The following is a 5,554-nucleotide window of genomic DNA, read 5'->3' as shown; positions in this document are numbered from 1 at the left end:
GAAACCCTCTAAAAACTAAGCCAAAATAAAAAATTTCTTCTCTCTTCTTTCTTCTTTATGGTTTTTTTTTCTCTGAAAAGCAAACCAGGTAAGGGCAAAAATGGGAAAGAAGTGTAAATGCAAATTGTGATGACTTGTACAGATTACTTTGTGGTACATAGGAGAGTTCTGGGGCCACCTTGCCCAATGCTGCTGATGACTGGTGTTAAATGCCTGGAAATCACCTTGAGGTTACTTTGAGCTGCCTTCTACCACCAGGTGGAGGGAATTTTGGCAACTTTCTTGAGTAATTGACTCCTCTGACTCATATATTTTACAATGCCCATTGTAACTAGGATGAGGAAGGGATTTTCTCTCTGGAGATGTTTGAGAATACCCCTGAACTTTTAACAGTTCCTTCTCCTCTCCCTCCTGCTTTTCTTCCTCCTTCTCCTCTTTCTTTTTCTTCCTCCTTCTCTTCTTCCTCTGCCTCTACCTCCTACTTTTTAAAATCTTTCTCCTTCTCCTGTCCTCCTCTTGTCCCTCTCCTTCTATGCTTTTCCAGGCCATCTACATAATCACACTTGCAGCTACTAAATTTAGATCTGTTGAAATATATTTTGAGAACTAACTTTTGGAAAGAAAGACACAAAATCCCACTTCTTTGATAAGATTCTGGTCAGGAATAGCTATCCCATATAAATACCTAGGTGGGATGGAGGAGCACAGTTAACAAATAACACGAATACCAAGGGATAGTCAAAATATACCTTTTATCCAGCTTCATCATCTTACTCTCCAACCTCTGGTTTTTCCTTTGGCTCCCCTCCGTTTCATGTCTCTTCCTTTTTCTTTCTCTGCATCAATAGACCCGTCATGGTATTCCTAGGAATAAGTAAAGGAAATTTCTCACAATGTGAACAACTGTAGCCACTTGGTTCAGTCCTGAGACTTTCTCCATTTCTATGTATTGTAACACTAGTGAGATTAAATAATACTGGTACCTCAGTCAATCCCAATGAATTCGTTATCTCTTGGGGAGATGGACCCTAGACCTGATGTATCACAAGTTTCCAATCTTCAGGTTGAAGATACTTGGGAAGAAAAGATTGGATAAGACTGCCCTAAAATAAAACAAGATTGCTGGCTCAGAGGGCTGCAATCCTGTGGTTTAGCTACATTTGCTTGTTTCCTATCCATCAAATGGCAAGTGTTTTCTGAGAACCACAGAAAGAAAACATCTCAATAAATCTAGTTGCCTTTTGAAGACAGGGAAATTGGCTATGAAACACTCTTAGAGCTAATATTAGTTGAAGTCCCACTCTTTAGTACTTAATATACTAAATACTTTTATAATGTATTATCTCATTTTTATCTTTTAGCAATTCTTTACAAATAGAATGTCAAAAATGAATCACACAACTTGTGAGGGGCAGTTGGGAGGGAAAAATGGAGGAAACAAAGGAAGAGATGATGTTACTCAGAAAGAAATGTGCTCATTACCTAATTCATGTCACTCTAACCCCTTTACATCACCTTTACAATAACAATAAAAAATTATTATTTAAATTTCATAATTCTGAAGACAAGTACTGACTTTGTCAATCTAAGTGATTTGGCTTGTCTCAATGAAAGTTTCTGGAATATTCACAAATCTGTGGAATTTAAAAAATTAAACAGAAAGAAAAAAACAGAAATACTTGACCAGTATTAGACCCAAACACTAGTCAGAAGTGAAGCTGGGCTATTTGAATAAAGGCAGATGACAGAACCTTTCTTTTAATCATCATCACATATCTTTTCTCTACAATGACAGAAAGATAAAATTATGAGAATTTACAAGAACAGTGCTTTTCAATATTGGATGCATAGCAGAAGCTTTGAGAGGGAACTTTGAAAAAAATCCTTGGCTCACATCTTAATGTGCTCATCCTAATCACTAGAATCTCTAAATATATGACCTTGAATGTCAAAGGGGAAGGCACATTGCTAATAGAATTGGGCTATAAAGAAGCTTAACTTACAGAACAGCTTGGGCTTTTCATGTGAAGCAGATATAATCACACCACCATGGGTCCATGACAAGGAGAGAAGAAGGCAGAAATCAGAGAGGAAGCTGGAAGCCTAAGAAAGACTTGGCCCCATACTGAAGGGTTCAAGATGGAGAATGGATTCAAGGAAAACTGGTGGCAGATTCTCCCGCAAAGCATCCTCAGTGGACAGAGCATATACCCACATTTTGCTTGCAATTCAGTGAGAGCCCTTTTGAGATTCTTATCTCCACAACTTTAAGTACATTGATTTGTATTCTTTAAGCCACTACTTAAGCAGAAAAATAACACATCTTTTTGTATAGTTTTTGCAAAGTATTTTCACAAAAAGAATTTAGAGGAAGGTTCAGCAAGAATGAAAACTGCTAGCAGCATAACTGTAGAATAGGATTTCTGTTAGGGAACAGAAAAATGTGAAGAATTGTTGTTTGTACAAAAAAAGACATAATAGTGGAGGCAATTCTTTGTAGAATTTAATAATATAATAATGTATTTTGGGGTCATGTTTTAAGCATTTTATGTACCTTCTTTAGACAATGCCTCTACCAGGCTGTGTTGGTTTTTTTTTTTTCTTTCTGTTTGTGAACTGCATTGGTTTTTCTGATTTATCTTGAAGCAAGGCAAGTGTGGTACCATGGTGGATCTTAAAGTATAGAGAACCAGGATTCTCAAACAAGCTGCTTAGGGAAACAAACCAATGCTAATTACTAGAATGTTTAAGGAAGATTGGTCTGATAATTATGTGGCAACAAGGACTGATGTAGGTGGAGCTGGAGTCAGATAGATTCAGGAAGTCAAAATAACTTTGAGTCCTGAGAAAGGAGTTTATCTCAGGCTCTGTATGGAAGGGACAATGGGAGAGAAAGTAGGAAGTCCAACAAACCTTAGGAAGAAATCAACCTGTATAAGAATGGTCAGAAGCAAAGTCAAAGACAACCCCAGGTTTCTGATGTTACAGGATGAGAGTACTGGTGGTATTATTAATGGAATCAAGGATGCAGGGAAAGCAAACAAGTTTGAGGGGTGGAAAGGACTAGGGAGATGTGCTTTAATAAAGAATTTGCCTGTGGAAAAACAGAGTTGGTAGAAACCTGTCTTCTCTCAATGACAAAAGAAAATGCAAAGAATGCTGTATACAACTTTCATATATCCATTTCTTGATTCTTGATTAACTTCTGTCTGTCTTTGGGCCAGTATGATGCAGTGAAATCTCAGAGGTTTTAAAGACAGCTTAAATTCAAATCTTGTCTCTGTTACTTAGTTGTTAAGAAATGATAGGCATGTAACTTATTCTCTTTGGATCATAACCCTTTATCTTAAATGATGCTATCAATGACTAATTTATAAAGTTGTTTAGAAGATGTGTATAGAAAGGTAAGATCTTGGCAGATAAGAGATGCCCAATGAATGTTTTTTTTTTTTTCTACTGTCCTTCAGGATTATTTCCAGTTGGAATGGTTCTTTCTGAGAGATTTCTTTTATCCAGCTTTATCAAAAGGAAGTTAGAGTGATTGATGTGGCTTCAATGAATGCAAAGCTAGTTGTGTGACTTGGGGGTGGTGGTGGGGGAGGCGTGGGGATAAGTTGTCTCAGTCTTTCAAATGTCTGTGGCTGTAAGAGATCTATGTCTCAAGGAGGATCTTCCCATTCTGGAAGAACTCACAACCTCTGCCATGCTTAGGGAAAAAGTGCCACCTCTACAATGCTTGCAAATGTTTAGTGCCACATTGGTCACTGACTCAGGAGCATTGACTAGCACCATAGCAACAGCCATACCATTTCCAAGAGACTAAACAAGTCTGGAACCCAGAGAGAAATCCACGCCTGTGGATATTCCGTTGTACCCTCAGCCATCTTCTCCTGTCTTGCTTCTCTTCCATTTTGTGGTGAGGTGATTATAGCTCTGAACCAAATGACTTGCTTATTTTACTAAAGGAATCCCTCTTAATCATTACCTTCAAAATGATCACATGATATGGCCAGCTCCCTTCTCTCATCTGAATTCATCACTTGAGGAGGAATATATTTTATAAATATGATTTATTACATGAATTACTATGATCGAGTCTTTCGAAGCTTTATTCTATTTATAATATAGATACAACATCTAAGTCCAAAGATTTCAAGTAACTCATCCAAAGAACCAAGGACACATTACTTAGAAGAGTCAGGATTTAAAGTCTGCAATGTTTTATTTTAAAGTCATTTTCCCTTTACTTTCTTATTTTCTTTTTGTTCTCAGCCCTTACTAGACTTTATTTTTCTAGACACATTATTATGACATTTCCCTATTTTCAAAATGTGACTTAGTCAACAGAGTTTATCTGCAAAATATTGGAAAATAACATGATGACAGCTACAGTTAAAGAACCAGTCGACTTCTTTTGTGGTGTTTTTTTCTTCATACCAGGTTCCAACTTGTAGTTTGGTTTTTATAGATATTTATTCTGGATGCTTAGACAAGATTTACCTTTTTATGACATCTTCTTTTTGTAAATAAATCCTGCTTCTTTTCCTTGCCATGGGTAGTTAGAGCATATTGTTACCATCCAAGATGATATATTCTGGAAGAAGGCGGAAAATCGGATTCAGATATGCCTCTACCCTCCCCCCCCCCCAAAGAGCAGATTGTATTTCCCGTATAAAACCATGACTTTTGCATTGTTGGGTAGTGGGTCTGTCTCTCAGAATTATGACTTTCTCTCACCAGATGGTTGATATCATCTCAGTTTAGGAGTGTGTTTCGCATCTCACACTTAAATAAAAAGGAACAATCAGAACTGGACATTGGTAACATATATAATACTTGGCATAGCTGGGGCCTTGGGATCAGGCATGCTTCCCACCCTGTCTAAGCAGCAGAGAGTAGCAGAGCTCCCATTAAGAAGGTAGTAGATGTCACAGGAAGTCAGTTGCCAAAGCTATTAGGATTTAATAAAATGATGGTGATAAAATAAATGAGTAGTGGAGGTCAGGGAGAAGGAGATGATTGGAACATCGGGATTTAATGAAATGATGTCTGTAATGGTCTCAAGTGTAGAGTTGTGCTTCTTGCAAGTATTCGATAAATGGCATTTAGTCTGAGTGCCCAGTCCATGCAGGAACAAAAGCAAATCAGTGTGTGATGAATCCATGATATGTTGGTCCCTGGCTATGTGAAACTTTGCTTTCTAGAAACATAAATAGGTCTAATGTCTGGAAAGAAGAGCATATTTAATAAGTGATAGTGACTATCAACATAGCCATTAGCATAAAGTAAAAAATTAATCTGACTGGTACATAGCCAAATGATAAAGTCAATGATAAATACATGAACTCTTAATAGGGAAGGCTAGTTGTTCTTATTTTCATTATTAGCTTCCTAAAGATAAACAAGAGTCTTAGAGTGATAGAGAAATTGAGTACTATGTGCTGGGTAGTTTAATTTTTTTACATCTTTATCTGTATCTTAAAAGTGAAGGGAAAAGCTGGGTTTGGCTCAGGCCTGTAATCCTAGCTACTCACAAGGCTGAGATCTGAGGATC

The sequence above is a fragment of the Dipodomys spectabilis genome, unplaced genomic scaffold, assembly GCF_019054845.1.
Source record: "Dipodomys spectabilis isolate Male_0828 unplaced genomic scaffold, ASM1905484v1 ptg000783l, whole genome shotgun sequence".
NCBI classification, from domain to species: domain Eukaryota; kingdom Metazoa; phylum Chordata; class Mammalia; order Rodentia; family Heteromyidae; genus Dipodomys; species Dipodomys spectabilis.
This window is presented reverse-complemented; position numbering follows the sequence as displayed.